This window comes from Acartia tonsa, chromosome 4 (genome assembly GCF_053477335.1).
Source record: "Acartia tonsa isolate MP-2025a chromosome 4, ASM5347733v1, whole genome shotgun sequence".
Classification (NCBI taxonomy): domain Eukaryota; kingdom Metazoa; phylum Arthropoda; class Copepoda; order Calanoida; family Acartiidae; genus Acartia; species Acartia tonsa.
The window spans coordinates 2753950-2775329 of record NC_137263.1 but is presented as its reverse complement, the minus strand read 5'-3'; the positions used below and the strand labels follow the sequence as shown (position 1 = coordinate 2775329).

The 21380-nt window shown below is 31.9% G+C and overlaps 1 protein-coding gene across 2 annotated transcripts in view; it reads left to right on the top strand.

Annotated features, from left to right (window-relative positions):
* Window positions 1-9367: 9367 nt before the first annotated feature.
* The window catches only part of LOC145315672 (uncharacterized), a 35802-nt gene continuing 23789 nt past the window's right edge, over window positions 9368-21380 (top strand). For both annotated transcript variants that reach the window (XM_080155682.1, XM_080155681.1), the window contains exon 1: window positions 9368-9491. The gene's annotated coding sequence lies outside the window, so the exon portion shown is untranslated. The remainder of the gene's footprint in view (window positions 9492-21380) is intronic.

The window sequence follows — 21380 nt, the reverse complement described above, 5'->3', positions numbered from 1 at the left end:
GATCACCAGCTCAGAAAGATCCAGCTCAGGATATCTGCATAATACTTTTGTCTGGTTGCCCCATTTTGATCTATTTTTTGCCTAAAGTGCTCCCACATGCTCTTGTTCTTTGTGATGATGTCTAAATTTACCAAAAGAGCCAACCATATAGTCAGGCGGACTAAACCTCATTTTAAAAAAGCATTGCTTTTAAAAAAAAGTCTTGCTCCCATTTTATGCAGGGTTGCAACTAGAGCAGCTATGGTAAAGATAATCTACCTGGGTCTGTATCAAAGTGTCCACTAGAAGTCCAGAGAAAGGTGTCCACCAGTAAGGATGGTGTTTAGGGTCTCCAATACAAGGGCAAGGTGGTTTTTAAATTCTGGAATGGGTAAATTCTGGCAGAAGTCTTGATTGTAATACCTAAATATGAAGTATGTTTAAAACTTATAATGTAGTGGAATCCTAAGCTACACCCATCTTATCTAGGCCCTATAATTCCCCCCATATTATAGTCACTATATGGGTTAGTTTAGGGAAAAAGATTATATGGTTAATTTACAATAGGCAGAAGAATTTGCTGCCTACCAGCTAATTATATCTGGCCAGCCTAATTCTCTGTAGAGCTGGCAGACATTATAATTAAGCAGTTAAATAATAATTAAGATAAAAAATTGATAAAATAGCAAGTATTAAACATTGTTACACCCCTCTGATACTTCATTAGTACTGACAAGTTCTTTTTGGATTTTAAAAGAAATAGTAAGGGACCAAGAAATGGTTAACCACAATATGTTTAATTCTCAGCATTTCCAAGCTGTGTTAGGAGGAATTCAAGCTGGAGATGCTTTATTTTCATTTCCTTCAAAACAGCTTTTTAGCATACTCACACTTCTCATTAATTTCCAGCATTTGGGCCCTGATCAGAACATCTTCATGCACCTATCTCTATGCCAATTCCTTTTTCATAACTTGATGTTTATTGTTTATAATCTGGAATTTGTCTGTCTCTAATTAAATCTTTAGAATGAATTAGGACTGAATGCCTTTCATGATTCAGCTGTTTTCTTAGCAGAAAGCCTGGAAAATCATTTGGAATGAAGGCATTTTCAGATTCACCTGTTTGGTTCTTTTCTTGCTTATACTTTACACCATGTGGGTAAATGTATCTTAAAGATTAAAGAGTTTTTGTCTCTCTGCCGCTAGGTAAAGACAACTTATTGAGCCACTTGAAATATTGATTGTGTTCATTATGTTTTTCTTAGTCAATACAAGCTCTTTCTTCATGATGTGGTACATGTAGTCCATAGTGATTACAACAAATAAATCCAATGCAAAAACGAGAAAAATGGTTAGGATTCTTTAATGATGTAGTTGCATGAAGTTCAGGCATAGCAAACTCCAACAACAAGAAACCTGTACCTTCCTACTCATGAAATGAGTTACCTTGAATTATTTTAAGTTCAAATATTTCACAGGCTACAATATCAAGAACTGCACAATTTTTCTTAAATTATGCCTCATCTGATAGAATTTAAGATTTAAAAAAAACAAATATTTTAAAAACTACGTTTGGTTAATTGTTAAATGTTCCAAAATGTTTGCAATCATGCCTTAGATTACCTTCTCTGAAGCATAGAGCCTGTATAAAGGAAGAACATGGTACAGTTCATTATATGCTTTATCACTGAATAAAAAGTTCACATGCTTTAGGTTGTTCTTTCTTGGCATGTAATGATAAAAGTTAACCTGCCTTAGAGTGTCTGCTATATAAGGGTTAGATGCCTCTTGGCTTTATAAGGGTGGTAAATATGTAATATTCTTGTAAATATGTAAATACATGATAAGGCCTAATCTTGGAGAGTGTCCATGGCCTAGGGTACATGTTCCTATTGAATTACAGAAGAAAATTTAAAAGCAAAGTTTTTCATTATTACCTTAGCTACAATAATGTATAATTACATAATTATATTTAAATTTTTGAATTTAATAATAGGTATTAATATTTAGAAATGAGTTGTACAATTACATATTAAAATACATAGGTTACAAACAATTAATTTTTTCTCCTGTAATCTTGTTTGATGTTAAAGAGGGACATAACTGAAGCTGGCAGATTCACCACTGCTGATTTTTGTTGAACTAAAATAGGAAAAAGATAATTAAAATTTAACATTATGAGTACCTAAACAGTTTACCACTTTATAAGAAACTAGCGGCTACACCTATAATTTAATTTCCCTCATAGCATTATTCACTTACAGACGGACTGACAAAGAGAATTAGAGAGTGGCTTTGCTACTAAAATAAGTCAATTTTACTCCATCTGCAGCACTGCATTTGAAATAAAACATCCCCTTCAGCATGCCTCTGGTTGATAAATGGTAATTAAAATGATTACCAGCTATGTAGGTTGGGGCATTGTTTCTTGCAATGTCTGTCTCTGAGTCAATGTTGCTAAGGGGAGCTTGTATGTCATATTGAGCACATATTGAGCAGATATAAATTCTTCTCCTTCTTCTGTGGCATCACTGTGACCATCTATATGGTCAAGTATGTTATCACTTGTCAGCAAAGGCATAATTGTTGAAATAAGTGTATGTATGTAGGTAAGTAGTAGTATATATACTTTGAATTTATAATTCACATATTCCAATCTTATCAATAATATTACTGTCATAAATCCCTAAAATAAAACATCTTAAATATATCTAAAGCCTTAATGTTTAAATCTCCTTAAATTGTCACCTATAATTTTTGCAGGCAACATAACCATACAGGAAGGTACAATTTTATAACTTTGGTCATGTTGGTGCAGTATTTCATACATAATAATATATAATTTATTTGATTAATAATTTTTGCGAAATTTTTTTTAATATGGATCACTTCCTGGATCAGTGGCATTACAATACAAGTGTTGCAAGTGAGTCATAGGTGAGCAGCTTAGTGAGCAGGATCACTAATGCCATTTTGATTTAAAATTGATATGAGGTGAGCTACTGTTAAAATCAGCTTGCTTGTGGCTTGGCTCAGGCAGATTGGTGATTCAAAGATCCAGCTCAACTCTCTGAAGTATAATATTCTTTAAATTATTGGGTAGTATTAGGTTAAATTGTTAAGATAAACTTTGGGATAGTTCTATGCTAAATTTTCTATCACTTCAAATACAACAGTCATCAATGCTATGGGCGCAGCCACTAGTATTCCATGAAGGAACCTTGTGTCCATTAAAAGGTTCAGTTGAGTTTTAAAGAAAATCTACCATAAATAAACTGAGAAAATCATGCTTTTCTTTAACTTTAATCTGCGAACAGCCATTTATATAATTGTAGATTACCTTTTAATCTTAATTTATTTTCTGCAAATTTGATGCCTCAGCTGCCTCCCTATTCTGTTTCTTAGCCACCTAATCAACTGTAAGACCCATTTACTAAAAAATAAATATATAAAATTCATTGCTTTGTTTGACATCTACTATGCTAATATTATTTGAAACTAAAAATGGGCATTTATCAGGGTTTAGTTGTTATCAAGATCATTTAGAACATCTAGACATCCTGTTACTTTTATATAAGGATTGTTGTGTTACATATAATCTTACATGACTTAACAAATAACTTAAATATTAAAAAAAGGAGGCCAGGGATGACTTGGTAAACATGCATGACTCATGTTTTATTTTGTAGACAAAAGTAGATCACCTTTGATATTTGTCTGACAGTTGTTTTGTCTTTAGGGTATCTAGGGAGGCAAATTTGTTAATCATCTTCATCTTGATACCCTAGATAATAAGGGAATTGCCATTAGAAAGTTATGAAGCTTTACTTACATTTTAAGTACATAGGTCCATAGATTTTTGAACAAATTTTCACCTGAAGTTTAAATGTGTTTACTAGAAAACTCAACAACAAAATTTTAAAGTTATTCTGGATGTGATTTTGAAAAGCATGAAATATTTTGTCGCTGTAAAAAGTTTTTTTCAAAATTATAATGTACACTTTCCCCAGTTTGCTCACTCATATTGCAGTCACATGAGCTGTTCAAGTTTCCTGGAGACTGGGAGAATCATAAATTTAGATTGCACTCTAATTTTAATTGTGTGAAAAATGCCCCCTGTTCCCTCTAAAAAGTAAATCTTGTCTTCAACATTTCTTCATATCCAAATGATTTCGATTATTGTTTGAAGAGTTCGAGGCTTAGAGTAAAATTTCTCTGATAAGAAATATACCATAAATACCAAAATGTTATAATTTTAAATTTTGAAGGATAATTAAAAGCAATAATGATTTTAAAAATTATAGTTTTTATTACTGGCCCTGTCAAATATAGTTATTTGTTTGTAAATAATCATCTGGTATAAAGGGAGGATTAGGTAGCGCTAAAAATCCGTAAAGGTTAGAGTTTTAAGGCTTAAAAATAGTAGTAGAATGATTATGTTCACTAAATATGTATATTTCTTATTGAAAAGAACTATAGACAAAATTTTTTAAAAAATTAATATAATTTTTTTATTGTTTTACTACTGTTTTTAACTTAAAACTCACAATCTTTATGGATTTTTAGCACAACCTACTCCTCCCTTTATGATACTTCTTTTCTGCCACATCACAATCATTCATTTGTTTGACACTTGTCTGCTAAATATAAATGTTACCAGCATGATGTGATGAAAATTTTCTCACATGAAAACATGTGAATCCAAATCAGGGGTAATTGATGTTATCGGTGTGATTGTGTAAGGTGTGAGTTAACTAACAAATGACATGTGTAACCGTCACACCTATGTCACCCATGACTAAATGGTCTAAGTGACAAATTTGGTTTACAGAACCAAGCTAATATCTGCTTCACCAGCTGTTGGTTGGTTTTTCTTAACATGCATTGGCTAAGTTAACCCACCTTAGAGGTCCTCCTTTCCAAGGGCTTGGTGCCACTTGGCTTAGTAGGATGGTATTTTATTTTCTTACTAATACATAAAAAGCATGATAAGGTCTAATCTATTTTTTCTAGAAAAGTCTTTGTCAAGTCTTGAGTGTCTTTACATCATAATTCATCCACTATTGATTCATCCAGGTAAGGATTTATTGGCTCTACTAATTTTGTAAAACAGGTATCTTGAAGCTCAGCAAATTGACTAAAAAGTTCATCTACATACTACTTATTATCCAGAAAATCTGGGATTTTGAGGTTGTTACAATAGGTTATCTCCAAAAAAGTCTAGTAAATATTGTTAGCTGTTTTCTTGGCAACAGATAAATATACTCCTAATTGGGCATCACTTACAAAGGAAGCTAGTTTTATTTTGAATAAGAATGCTCTTGATGTTAAGGAAAGATGTGATTCACTGTTTAATTGATGATAATGAGGACGTAATGTATCAACAAATTCTACAAATTGTTCCTTAGTACAATGTATTAAAGTGCAATAATCTTCATTTGAAAGTTGCAAAGGATTGTGATAGATATTAGTGTAATTTATCTTTTGTTTAGTTAAAGTGTTCTGTGTATTTGCTGTACAGTTAGTTTGATCTCTTGATGTGCCATTTTGTTGTGTTGTAATGCTGACTTCAGGAGCCATATTTATACTAATTGCAACTATTTCAGATTGTTCTTCATATCCTATATATATTATCTGTTTTGTTTCTTCCACTAGCTTATCCACAGAAACTTTTGAGTGCTTTGTAGGATAGATTGGCAAGGGCCATTGGTTGAGCCTCCTACATTAAGATACTGGCAACATTTAATGTTTACAAATATTTTCCAGGTCTGCACCTTTTAAAAATGTCAAATTTTTTAGTGCATTTAATGTTGTTTTCTTCCACTTGACAACAGGACATTGCTTAGCAATCATGGGCTCATATCTTGCAGATGTAGCCTGGATAAATATGATTTCTTCAGGTTGGCACTGAAATTTAATGTTAAACTGGAACTTGCTTTGCTCTATACTGGCAGCAGGGCCAAGATGTCAACAGAATAGGCCATCCTCTCTTCCTTCTAAACAATCACAGGTTGGAAACACATCATTTAAAGAATTTGCCCTTTCTTTAATGTCAATAAAAAGATCTCTAGATTGCTCCATTTCAAGAACAGCTTTAGACACAATGCTTCTAAATTTTTGGTAAATCTCTTGGATTCTTTTTCTTTCCTGGGTGATACTCGGGACAAATGGAACACACCTTGTGAGGACTGAGTCACATTTTGTGACAAGGTCAAATTAGATTTAGGAAGTTCAGACTTGCTTTGATCCTCAAATTGTAGCATCTTTGAAGGAATCAGTTCTTACGGTTGTGGAGGAGCCTTGATCCTGATTTATGCTTGGTTGACTTTCAGAGCATAGTTTTTCTGCACTGGTCTTTTTAGGCATCACTGAAAGTGGCGGATTAAGACAGGCAAGATGGTAATAAAAATTGCAGACCTCATTTACAATTCATCTAAAAATTAGGGGGGAGTTTGAATTTTTAGTGCACTTTGAAGGAAACAGCAATATTTTTTTCAGCCTATTTTCTTTTCACTATATCTCATGATAGTCTGAAAGTTAAGATATTCCTACCAAAGTCAAATCTTTTTATTTTAAAGCAGCTACGCTTTAACTAACTGATGTCTGTACGTCTATAGAATAGACGTCCGTCCATCCGAAATACAATCCAAGTGGAAAATATTGGTAGGGGAAGGGTGTGAGGGGAGGGGGTTGGGCTGAGTCGACCCTTCACATTAAATTTTAGGTTTTAAAGAAAAAAAAATATTTTTTATGAGGATTAGGATACTTTTTTAAGGTCGAATAATTTAAGGGAAGATTAATTTATCATTATTATGTATCTAAAATACACTTGTAAATAGCTATTGTAATAAACGAAAGGGAGGGAGGGGGCATCGGGCTGTAAATTGTAATGGTACTTAATGTTTTACAAGAAAATTTTCACATTTGTTGGCTTTTAATAATTCTTAATTGGTTGGTTAAAAGAACCAATTTTTCTAAACTAATGAAGGGCTAATTTTGTTGATTATTAAGAATATAAAAATTAATTGTTCCGTCCCTCAAATGGAGGGAGGGGACATTGGGCAGTTTATTACGCTAGTCTCCAAAGTTTTATAATTAAGTTCTCTTAATAGTTTTCGGGATATTTATTGAATTTTGATTGGTTTGTTCATTAAGTTGAGTGTTCAAACAGTTCGACCACTAATCTAGAGAAGAGGTAATTTTGTGTACCATTAATTTATCAGCCTTTGTCTTATCCCTTTAGATCCCTGAACATACAAGGGGCTTATTCTGAAAATTGACTATAATTGAATATTAATGATAAAAATCATTAACTGAGACAAATATGCTGACAAAAATTCTTTTAAAATGCATTAAAGTCCAAAAATAGCAGGGATAAGACATTGGACGATTAATTGAACCTAGTAATAGTGTCTAACTTTTTATCTTTGTGACGTAACAAAAATCGAAGAACCCAGTAATAATGTCGGACTGATCATGACGTAACAAAAAAATTAGCCAATGAGAGGCCACTATACATTTTACCATTTGGTCAGTAATGTCCTCTCATTGGCTAATTTTTTTTACGTCATAATCAGTCTGACACTTTTACTAGGTTCAAATCGAAGGATGAGAGGGGAGGTGGGAAAGGAAACCCCTAAAAAACAGATGGATTTTTGTTACGTCACAAAGTTAAAAAGTTAGACACTACTACTAGGTTTCGATTTATTAATCAAAATTACCACTTCTGTAGATTAAAATTATTAGTTTAAAAGTTTGGACACCTGCAAATCACTTCTTTTCCCTTTTCACGATCTTTTCCCTTAAAAAAACAAAAAAAAATTTGAAAATGTAAAAATTATCAATATATGGAGTTTAATTTTTTAAATTTTTTAAGAAAACATTAAAAAAAATTTTACATTAGGGGAATAGTTATTTATTGCATCGTATCATAGACAGCTTTCCGGGGACATCAAAATGAAAAATAGATAAAAAAAAACAGTTTTGTTACCCCGAGGAGCCTAAGGACCGGGCTAACAAAACTTGTATTAATTATGTAATTTTTATTTTAATTATCATCGAATATTGACTGTAAAACGATATGTTATACATGATTTTTCAGTATTGCTTAGAACCAGGTCTAATCCAGCGGATATCAATCCGTTTCTAAGCTATACTGAAAAAAACATTTAGAACGTCCGTTTTGATAATTTAAAAGCATTACAAACACTGTAAAAGCTTTTTTGTAATGGATATAGAATATACGTGGATATTATAAAGAGGAACAATTGTCGTCAATTTAAGTTGCTAACATGGAACTTATTTATTGGTTAGTTCGATCATCCTGAAGGGGAGGAAATGAGGTAGAAGGTGGTTTTTCGTAATTTTAGCCCGCTACGAGTTTCACTTTATTAGATAACATGAAAATCTGGTGTAACATCCAAGTAATAATATATCCATTATTTATGTAGAATAGTACAAAAAAAATCCAACATTGCTGTAAATTCCTTTAATTCTCTCCAAATATAGGGATCTACAGGGATAAGACAATGGCCTTAAATTGATGTTTACCCCAATGATTATAAACAATATGTAAACAAATGTATAGTTTGGGCACTGCTAGCTTGAACCAACCAATCAAGGTTTGATAAAAGTACCCAAAGAAAAAACTTTGGGTACCAGTATAATTGACAGTCCAATGTTTCATTCCTCCCTGCTAAAATCTTTACTTTCCACTTTTTATCCCCATTTTCTTTTCAGTAGCAAAGCTACTCTCTAATAAGAGTATGTCCGTTAGTCCGTCCGTCCGTCCGTCAAAAGTCAATTTGAGTTAAAAAACTGCTAACATACTGTATATATCAATTGTAGCAAGTTTTTTTATTGCTGCGCTACTTATGGACATGATTGTCCTCTATATCCGAGCATTATTTTCTTTTATCTCTTCCCCAAATCAGTGGAAAGTTCTGGTAAGGGGGTGAGGGGGGAGGGGGAAATAAACGACCAGCTGATTTGAAGCCTTCCCCTTGGGTTCATTTTTCTTTCTAAATTTCTTTTTACCTATCTTTCTTTTGAAAACATTTGTTCTCTTCTTTTGTACTTCCTTCTTTTTCACATTCTCTCTATCTCTTTTTCTTTCTTCCTTCTATCTTTCTCTTCCCTTTTCAAACTTTATTCTCACCCATATTCCCTTTTTTACCCGTCTATCTTTTTTCTTCCCAATTTAATGTCGCTTCCTCTAATCATATTTATTCCTTTCAAATTTCCTCTCTTGACCCACTGAAATCTTTTCCCTTGTTTTAACCCACCTCCGCTTTTATTCTCCCTCCCTCTTTGATGTTCCCTCCACTCCCTATCCCTCTTACTCCCTATCCCTCTACCTGCTCTGGCCGTCCACCGCTCTCTCTCTGGTGAAGGTCAGGCGGAGAGCCAGTACGGGGTCAGTCTTTACACACACGGCGACGAGCGGTCATCCTCACACTAGCTGTGCGTGCGGGATCAGTTAAATTATTTGCGGGGCGCACACACGTACAAAGGTTAACTTGTGTGTTCACAAATAACTCCGAACAGACAACCAATACTTCAATTTTTACATACTAGATAATAATACTAGTTTGGATTATAGTTGTGTGTCTTAGGTGCGTGGTTCGATACCTACTGCACCAAAAGAAAAAAAATTGTGATTTTTACCGAAAGATATTTGATTTTAGATTGAGATTTTTGTATATGTGTGACTATATTATGAAACTTTTAAAAAATATTACTCCACTTTTTTATGGATTGATACTTCATCTAAAGAAAACTTGGTGCCTTAAACTTTTCAGCTTGTCAAAAATAATCAAATATATGAAGCTTTTATAACTGGCAACATAGTTTTTTTTAGGAAAAAATATTTTTCTTCTAGTACATATGTTAAATAATTTTTAATGTTTTGACAGTTTTTATTTAAGTTGTTGCGCCACATTTTATATGATTATTCTTGTTGGATAAAATGGATATAGAATATAAGTGGATATTATGACAGGAGAAAAATTGTCGTCAATTTTGGTTGCTTACATGGACCTAAGTTATTGGTCAGTTCGTTCATCTATTATTAGGGAAGGTGGTAAAGGGGTTGAATGGGGGGCATCGTTATTTTAAACAGCTAAGAGTTTCAATTTATGAGAGTACATGATAATCTGGTGTAAGATTTAAGAATTAATAAATCAATTCCTAATGATCAATTTTATTGCATTTTTAACCTTTTCCCCATCAACTAATTTGATAATTTACATTAACTTTCCCTCTTTTCAAGTGATCTTCAGGGATAAGACTATGGCCGGTAAATTTATATATCTTCCCAACTACTTATATTAACAAGGATGACGACATCCATAAAAGCGAAGCGCTGCACTGAAACGGTAGGACAAACAGACATTAATACTTGTATAGTGTCAGAACTGAATAATCAAAATATAAATGTATAAGATTTGAATCAAAATTGTAAGTAAATTGGTTGAAAAACTGCTTGTTACCAAATAATGTTTATGGACATACTTACATTTTTAGGACTTGATTATAGAGTTGTTTAGCTTATAACATTTTACTTTGTTGTCCCAAGAATCAATATACCAAAAATCAGATCAATCGGATGATTATACAACATAAATTTTTTTTGTTAAACAACATGTTTAAAATGGACGTATTGACATTGTGGTAATGATTTTAGAGTTGCTACGCTTTCTAAATCGTACCTAACTACTAAATGAATCACCATGCAAAGTTTGAAATCGATAGGGCAATTCTAACATGCCTAAATTAACGAAAAGAGCTATACGTTACGCACGTACGGACGGGCGTACGGACGGACCGACTCTAATTATAGAAAAGCTTCGCTTTTGAAAAGATGTAAGAATAAATGAAAGAATAAGTATGAACTATGGAAACTTGTAAAAATATCAACCCAATTTCCATTCCCTCCCTTGAAGCAGTTTGTTACACTAGTCCCCAAACTTTTTTGATAAAATTTTTTTATTCGCTGGTTTCACAACCTTGAGGACTTTTAATGAATTTGATTGGTTGGTTCATTAGGTTGTGTGTCCAAACGTTTCAACCATCAATAGTAATTTTCTGTATCATAATTGGGGATGTACATCAATTTATTGGCCCTTATCCCTTAGATCCCTGGCTTTTACCCCATTAGCTGAAATTGTTGTCGAATGCTTGCTAAAGTCAAAGTGTGTCTAATTAAGATTTCACTCTAATCATATATTTATCTCTTATAATTAAGATTAGATAAGTAAATTTTAGTAATGGATATAATATACTTGGATATTATGACAGGAGAAAGTTTTTCGTCAATTTAGGTTGCTACTATAGAGCTCATTTATTGGCCAGTACGTTACTCCAGTTGGAGGGGAGGGGATGGAGGTTATTACCAAGTAAATATAAACCGATTGTTTCAGTAGAGGCAAAGCTTTTTTACGTTCATATGTCCGTTCGTAAACTGTAAACTATAAGGTATTACAAAGTTTTTTTATAAAAATGTTTAGCTTAAAAACTTTGGGGACTTTTATTAAATCTTAATTGGGTGAAATAAACAAGCAATGTCCATGCTTTCCACCAATGACTTTAATCTATAGGAGGAGTAATTATGCTTATCATAATTAGGGATGTATCATTAATTGTCTTATCCCTTAAGATCCATGCAAAAGCTACAATATTAATAAACCCTTCCTTAGAATTAGTTTCGCCCTTTAAAATATTTGCTAGTTTTGATTACATATGCGTCTGCTTTTTCAAGTTGGGATAGATTATCTAAGAAAGTATTTTAAAAATCATTAAAATGGATATTGTTTGATTGCCCTCGGCACATCGGGGCTAAAAAAAACTAGTTTTAATATCATAATCACTGGTCGCCAGAAGGGAAAAGCAGTTTTTTGAAACAGGCTCTCTGAGATTATTACAGATTCTGATATATACATATATAGACGAATGAAAAATGCAAAAAACGAAATCAAAAGCATTCCTTCTTGGGAGAAAATGCGGGAAAAAGATTTTGGCTATTTTTAACCTAAAATTCACATTGGCAAGCCTGTAAAAAAAATATACACACATTTAAAACATGTCATTGCTAAGCACCTAGAAGTAATAGAAAAATGGTACACATACCTTTGGAAAGCTTATAACCTCTAGTTTTCATATTGGTATATAACGTTTTTGTACTATTATTAGTTTTTGAGCTATCCTCTGAAGCATACACAAGTTTTAAAAATGCAGTTTTTTCTTGAATCTTAAGTTTGATACTTGTTACACAAACCTTTTTTCAAATTGTATTACTTAGCACCTAGGAGTTATAATTATTATTAGTTATATAATTATTTTATATACATAGGTAAAATTGTTTATTTTGGGTACTTTAAATTTTAACTTAATTAAAAATTGAATTTGAAATGTGAATAGTTTGTAGTAAGAACCAAGGAGGGAGGGGGGGAGTTTATACACTTATAGGAAATGAAAATCAGTATAAATTTTTGCCCTGGATGTTTTTGGGCTTGTTGTTATAGTTATTAACCTTTTTTGTAAAATCTCTTATATGATTAAATCTACCAGTACAACTCTAAAAATTGAATTTTGGCACTTTTCTTCTAAGGGCTAGTGGGTTAAAACAGCCCCCAAAACACTAAAATTTAAGGTCTGAGCATATTTTTTGAGATATCAATCCAATTTTTTTAATGTAAATCTTTTTTTTGCATAATTAAGCTAAGTAGTTACTAAATATTTCATATTGTCATTTTCCTTCTTGGGGTTAGTAAGATATAACACCCCCAAAAACACTAAAATTTAAGGCTTGAGCTTATTTTTAGAGATATCAAAATGATTTTTTTAATTTAAAATTTATTCTGAAAAGTAGCCACTAAAGATTTCATTTTGGCACTTTCCTTCTTGGGCTAGTGGAGTAAAAATATTTTCTTATATGATTGGATCTACCTTTAAAGCTTTAAAAATTGAATTTTGGCACTTTTCTTTAGGGGCTTTTGGGGTAAAAAAAAACCCTAAAACACTAATATTGTAAGTAATGAAATTATTTTTAAAGATATCAAGCTAATTTTTTAATGTAAACATTTTTCACATAATTGAACTAAGTAGGCACTAAAGATTTCATTCTTGCACTTTTCTTCTAGAGTCTAGTAGGTTAAAACACCTCCCAAAATACAAATATTATGAGTTCTGAGCTTATTTTCAAAGATATCATGTTGAATTTTAATGAAAACTTATATCACATAATGAAAAAAAAATAATCTAGTCCTTGAAAGAGAGTGCCTAATTGAAATCTATAGTGATTAGAAAAAAAGTATTCATTAACAAAATCAACCCAATATTCTTAAAATAAGCCCAGGACTTAAAGTTTTAGTAGTTGTGGGAGCAGTTTTACCACACTAGTCCATAGAAGGAAAGTGCCAAATTTAAGTTTTACTATTAGATTTATATCATGTAAGACATTTTACAATGATCAGGTTTATAACTATAACAACAAGCCCAAACATCCAGAGCAAAATTTTATACTGAATTTCATTGCCTATAAGTGTATAAACTCTCCTTCTCACCTTGGATCTTATAAGTTTACAATTTGGAGGTGTTTCACCCCTTTATCCCCTAGAAAGAAAGTGTTAAAATGAAATCTTTAGTTGCTACTTAGCTCAATTATGTGAAAAAGTTTACATTAAAAATCAGCTTGTTATCTCTAAAAATAAGCTCAACCCATAAATTTTACTGTTTTGGGGGGTGTTATACCCCACTAACCCCAAGAAGGAAAGTGACAAAATAAAATCTTTTGTGGCTTCTTAGCTCAGTTATGCAAAAAAAGTTTACTTTAAAAAAATTGGCTTGAAATCTCCAAAATATGCTCAGACCTTAGATTTTAGTTAAAATTTAGTTAAGCTAAAATTGAAAGTACCCAAAATAATCAATTTTACCTATATAAAAAAATTATAGAACTAATAATAATTATAACTCCTAGGTGCTAAGTAATATAATTTGAAAAAGGTTTGTGTAACAATTATCAAACTTTAAATTCCCAAGATAAAACTGCATTTTTAAAACTTATGTATACTTCAGAGGATAGCTCAAAAAATAATAATAGTACAAAAACATTATATACCAATATGAAAACTAGAGGTTATGAGCTTTACAATGGTATGTGTACCATTTTTCTACCACTTCTAGGTGCTGAGCAATGACATGTTTAAAATGTGTGTATATTTTTTTACAGGCTTGCCAATGTGAATTTTAGGTTAAAAATAGCTAAAATCCTTTTCCCGCATTTTCTCCCAAGAAGGAACGCTTTTGATTTCGTTTTTTGCATTTTTCATTCACCTATATATGTATATATCAGAATCTGTAATAATCTCAGAGAGCCTGTTTCAAAAAACTGCTTTTCCCTTCCGGCGACCAGTGTAATTGTACTTTCTATATCCGCGGAAAGCCGTTTATAATACGATGAGAAAAATAACTATTCCAGTATGGCTTCGAAACCTATTAATATCCGCTGGATTAGAATCGGTTCTCAGCAATACCGAAAAATCATGTATAATAAAGTATTATAGAAAATTTTCCACGAATATTAAAATTAATACCTGTTTTGCTAGCCCGGGCCTTCGGGTTTTAATCATATCTTTTCTTTTATTTTAATATCCGCGGAAAACTGTCTATATTATGATACGATAAAAATATCACAAATCTTGAGGCAAACTTTCTCAGAAAACATATCCCTACCCCCCCGCTAATTAAGATCTTATATAAGCGGTCAGGTTACATAGATAGACATGGATTTGTAGCAAGACATAAAGTCTTAAAAATCAGCCATGTGACGTCAAAAAAATGAAGGAGATGAGAGGAGAAGTGGGAAAGAAAACCCCTAAAAAACGAGATGGATAATCCCTCATTTGTATGACGTCACATGGCTGATTTTTTTTTGACACTTTGTCCCGCTACATGGATTTATGTTTTGAAAATAAAAGTATTAAGTTGATTCAGTCGTTTTTATATTATTGAAATTAACAAACTATTGAAATTACAAATTGAAAAATTGTTTTCAGTATGACTTTTAAACCGATAGATACCCGCTGAATTAGAATCATACTGAAAAATCATGTATTGCATCGTATTAAAGACAATATTCGACGAATATTAAAATAAACATCATGAAATTAATACCAGTTTGAATATTATAATTTTTCATTTTAATATCTGTGGAAAGCTGTCTATAATACGATAAATAACTATTCTTTTCTTAACTCAAAGAAAATTTAAATTTTTCTTGTACCTAAGTTTGACGAATTGAGTTTCAAATGTTTTTTTATCTTTATGACTCATGCGAATTTCTCCAACTTTTTGCCCATAGAAAGTTATTTTAGTACAGACAAGATACTCTTCAATAAAACATTTCGGTTAGTTTATCTATCTATTATGTTGTTTTTTTTTGCAGGGAGGGAGGGGACATTGGGTAGTTTATTACACTAGTCCCCAAAGTGTTATAATAATGTTTTCTTAACAACTTTTGGGACGTTAATTGAGTTTTGATTGGTTGGTTCATTAAGTTGAGTGTCCAAACGTTTCAACCACTTATGTAATCTAAAATAAGGAAAATTTGGTGTATCATCATTGGGTATGTATTTAAATTCATCAGCCATTGTCTTATATCTTTAGATCCCTGGTTATTTTGATTTAAAATTTATTAATTTTAACATTTATTCCCATGGCAAAAAAAATTCTCACTTCAAAATTTGTTTTTCTCAAAAATTTCCACCTCCCCCCCCCCCCCCCTTCCACCCAATATTACCACAATATTGGGGGAGGAAAACTTCACCACCCCAGAGGCTAGTATGTTTTAATTATAGCTGTTGAAATTATTTTTGATAATTTTTTCCTTATTGCAAAAGAAAAATCTGTTAAAAATATTTATGGACAGTATGAAATACATTTATTTCAATATAACTTCAAAATCAGGAAAAAATAAAACCAAGAACAAATACATACATAGTCGCGTATTAACAATTATTAACAAGACATCATTCGGTCATAGTAAGCAAATGAATAATAAAGAAATTTATTTATGTGTTCACAGTTAGCCTTTGAAATGTTTGGAAACTCAACTTAATAAACCAACCAATAAGAAGTCAATAAAAACTCCTAAAGATGTTAGGCTAACAAGAAAAATTATTATAAATAATTGGGGACTAGTGTAATAAACAGCCCAAATTTCCCAACTGTGTCTATTAAATATTTAATTGATTTACTTATCAGAAATCTAAAAGTCATAAAGAGAAAGAAATTTTAATTGAGGGAGGTAAATACTTATAGAGATCACGCAACAAAAAAATAATCGAAACTATTACATGAAAATCTAAATATAGCTAATTGCATATACAAAATATAAGTGTAAATTATGATAAATTTTTATTTAAAATCGAATATTATTACTTGGATGTTGCACCATATTTCCATGTATTCTGATAAAGTGATGCTCGCAGCTGGCTAAAACAACGACACTCCCCATCCACCAAGATTGATTATAAAACTTTGGGTACCACACAAATTTTAAGTCAAATATCCCCTCCCCTTCCCTGGTTATACTGCAAGTTAAGTTATTTCCTGAAAATTTAGATGCAAACACACACACTCACACACACATACACATACACTTACACACACACATACACTCACACACACACACACACACACACACATACACACACAAAAGAAAGAAAGTTGGGCATTCAAGAGATTTTTAGAGCAGATTTTTTCCCCAAGGGTTGATCCAAATTTGAACTGGTTATTTCTAGATTTTTTTCAACACAATATTCCGCGGGGGGGTTTTGTTTTAAATCAGGTAGCTTTGGGGACAAGATTATGGACGATAAATTGATGAATATCCCCAACAACAATTACCAAAATTAGACCTTCTGTAAATTAAAAATTGAAATGACCCAAAATTTTTTTAGCCAACGAATAAGATGAATAAGATGGTTTAAAACTTTGGGTACCAGTGTAATTTACAGGTCAATGTTCCCTCCCTCCCTTACTTCAAATAAAAAATAGTTATTTCTTTCATCGTATTATAAACGGCTTTCCGCGGATATAGAAAGTACAATTGTAAGATTAAAACCAGTTTTTTTAGCCCCGAGGTGCCAAAAAACTGGTTTTAATCTAATGATTGTACATTTTTATATTCGTAGAAAGCTGGATATAATACGATGCTATACATAGTTTTTTCGTATGGATGAGAACCGGTTCCTATCCACCGGATTCGAATGAATACGAGAAAACAAAATTAACTATATCTAAGGAGGGAGGGTATATTGGAATGTAAATTATACTGGTCCCCAAAGTTTTATGAGCTCATTCCCTATTTAGTTGGCTCAAAAACTATTCAAAAATCTTAATTGATTTGTACAGTGTCAAAACTTTTTCACCAACAATCTACAGAAGGGGTAATTTTGTTTATCATTAAATTGGGGGTAACATTGATTTATTGTCCATTGTCTTTTCCCTTAATACCCCTGATAATTATTGAATTGTGCAACTAACATTGCAGTTATGGTCATAAATAACCTATAAAGTTACAAAAAAGGAAAAAAAGTGCACGGATCTAAAGGGATAATTCAATGGCCGATAAATTGATGTACATCCCCAATGATGATACACAAAATTACCTCTTCTGTAGATTGCAATTAGTGGTTGAAACGTTAAGACATCGGCCGATGAAATGATGTACATCCCCAATGATAATAAACAAAATTACAATGAATGGTTGAAATGTTTGGACACTCAACTAAATGTACCAACCAATCAAAATTCAATAAAATTCTCCAAAGTTGTCAAGCAAACGAATGAGAAAATATAGATTTAGCTGTTTTTCAGCAACTTTTATTATTGTGTTTTTTATTAATACTAACAGCATTGTCCATATTTATATACAATTTTTAGGAAAAAATATTTGAATTTGGAACAAGCCCGCTTAAAAGACAATGAACTTTTAGTTATTCCGTGTATTTTTATGTGTGTGTGAGTTTGTCTGTTTATATTTTACAGGGAGATACATTGTATATTACACTAGTCCTTAAAATCTTATAATATGGTTTTTCTATTCGTTGGCTTAACAACTTTGGGGACTTTTATTGAATTTTGATTGGTTGGATCATTTAGTTGAGTGTCCAAACATTTCAACCACTAATTGTTGTAATTTCAATTTATTGGCCAATGTCTTATCCCTGATATCTTACATATTAGTAATAATTATATAGATAGATATTAATATACCCAATTCTAGAAAGGTTAAAATTGTTCTTAGTTAGCAAATCATTTTCTTTAATTTATAGTAAACTTTTACCCTTTTAAAGCTGTTTGCTATTTTATGTGCTTTTTTGTTTGTTTGTGTGTGTGTGTGTGTGTGTGTGTGTGTGTGTGTGTGTGTATGTGTGTGTATGTGGTTGTATGCTTGTGTGTGTGTCAAAGAAGGAAGCTATATCAACGAGCGGTCAATTTACTTTAATGAGGTAGGAGGGAGAGGCAAGAAGGGAGAGGGGGAGGGAGGGGGAAACACGAAAAATGGCGGGTAAGTAAGGAAAAAGGCGGGAGTGATCAGTTTTATAGATAGGAACGACATGTTTATGTGCTTTTGTTTCCGAGCATATTAGTAGAAAGGATACTTTATAGTCCCAACTGTCCGTCTGTCTGTTTGCCAGAAACCCTATTGGAAAACGCGCCATATTATAGCTGCTATTGAGAATAGACGTCTGAAATTGTTTAGTGGTCAGATTATATGGGAAATTCTTTTTAATATCGATTATGCTTAGGTTATGAAATTTATTGTGTACGTCCCTAGAGAGTGAGGGGACATTAGGCTGTTAATTACAATAGTTTCCAAAGTTTTATAATAACGTTTTCTTATTCGTTGGACCAACAACTTTGGGGACTTTTATTGAATTTTGATTTGTTGTTTCGTTAAATTGAATGTTTAAAAGTTTCAACTATTACCTGTTATCTACAGAAGGGGTAATTTTATGTTTCAACATTGGGGATGTAATTGTAGAACAATTTTTGTCCATTTTCTTATCCTTTTAGATCCATGCTACTAATTGATCTTGTCATCCTTGTTTTTTTGTATTAGTACATTTACGCAATTAAACAACATAGGAGGAAAGGACAAGCAATTATCTCCAGGGAGTTAAGGGATAAGACAATAAACAATAAACCATGAATATTTATGATTAATCAAATTAACACTTCTGTATTATAAAATTATTGAGAAAAAGTTTGGACACTGAAAATTTTTAACAACCAATTGATATATCATAAAAAGTCTCCAAAGTTTTTAATCTAACTAATGAAAGAACATATTTATAAGACTTTGGGTACCAGTATATGGTCAATGGGGTTTGTGTTTGTTGACTATTTAGATAATTCAAATTACAATTGTTTAGATTTTGTATTTAATTATCTTTTAGTGTGTTTTATTAAAGGTAGGAAGTGGAAATTTGGCTGCTTATTACACTAGTGCCCAAAGTTTTTATAATAACTTTTTCTTATTCGTTAGCTTAACAACTTTGGGGCCTTTTTAAATTTTGATCGGTTGGTTCATTAAGTTGAGTGTCTAAAGGTGTCAACCATTAATTGTAATCTACGGGAATGTAATTATGTGTAGCAGCATTGGGATGTACATTAATTTATCGGCCATTGTCTTATTCCTTTAGATCCTTAGTTTTCGTCCCTGTAAATTTTTCTCTATGTTTTTATAGAAGAAAAAAATGATAAAAATTTTAGGTATTAATGAATGCATCACGTGTGCATTTTTTCTCTCGTAGGGGTTCTCTTTTTTTCAAGTTGTTTCATTCCATAATTAAGAATTATTATGTAACTAATGGTAGTATGATAGAGCCAATGATATTTGGTAAAATATATATCATGTTAAATGAGCTAAGTTTACCTAACGTTTAGATAAATCTATATTTTTTTTATCTATATTCAGTAATATTAGTACATTTTGCTAAAAAACTTGTAGCTTTGCCCCTAGCCTCTATGTGCTTCGCCGCAAGAGAGAAGGGGTTTGGGATAACATGAACTATCCCCTAGATGTTATGTAATTTTAAAGCAGCACAAAAGTTTAATAGTATTAATTTGAGACGTCTAGAGCATGTAATAGTTGGTTTATAAATTATTTTTATAATAGTACAAAATTCAGCTTTATTGCTTTGTATTACTTTGTAATGTAAACACTACTATTACATTAGAACTCGTCTCAAAAGTCAATGAATTTAAATGAAATGAAATATACATACGAGTAATTGATATATTATTACTTGGAGGTTGAACCAGATTTTCATGCACTCTGATAAAGTAATACTCGCACCTGGCTTAAATAACGATATCCATCAATCCATCCCTCTTAAAACATTCCCTTCCCTCCTACTGGATGAACAATATGACCAATAAAAAGGTCCATTTTAGTAAGCGAAATCGACGAAACATTTTGGGTATAGTCCCTTTCGTGGCAACGCACCTTAAGTGGCGATTCTTCTTATTTTTCACAGTAGCTTTTTCCCTCTTTCTAGCCCCTGTGGGAGGCTCTAACCTTGCGGGCCAATTGCCTAACCCTGTGGGGCAATTACCTAACCCAATATAACCTAACCTAACCTAAAATAACCTATTAAAAGCCATTTTAAAAATACGACGAATCGCCCCTTAATTGGGGCGTTGCCACGAAAGTGGCTATTCCCAACATTTTTACTTGTCAATATATCCACGTATTCTATATATCCATTATACAGTAATTGTCAATAATTATGTTTAGGTTAAAATAATAGACATAACAGACTTACATAAACTTTTACAAATTTGTTATTATATTTACAGTATCGCCAAAAAACCGATTAACATCCGGTGGGTTAGAACCGGTTCTCAGCTATACTGAAAAATTATGTATAGCCTCGTATTGTACACAGTTTTGTAATAATATAAAAATGCACAATCATAGGATTAAAACCATTTTTTTAGCTCCGAGATGCCGAAGGGTAAAAAAAGTGGTTGTAATCTTTTTATTGTACATTTTATATCCGCGGAAAGCTGTTTATTATACGAGTTATTAACAACTATTCCAGTATGTCTTCGAAACCGATTATTATTTGCAGAATTAAACCGGTTCTCATCCATACTAAAAATTATGTAATAGCATCGTATTACAGACAATTTTCAAGCAAAATTGATATGAAAATAATAAAATTATTACTGGTTTTTTAAGCCCGGGCCTTCGGTTCCTCTCGGCTAATACAATGCGATAAATAACTCTTTTTGTCCAATTAAATGTTAAAATAGCCAAATATTCACTTGGAACAGACTTTCGTCTTTCAAAACTATACCTCTTTGATATAGGAATCATCATCAAAGTT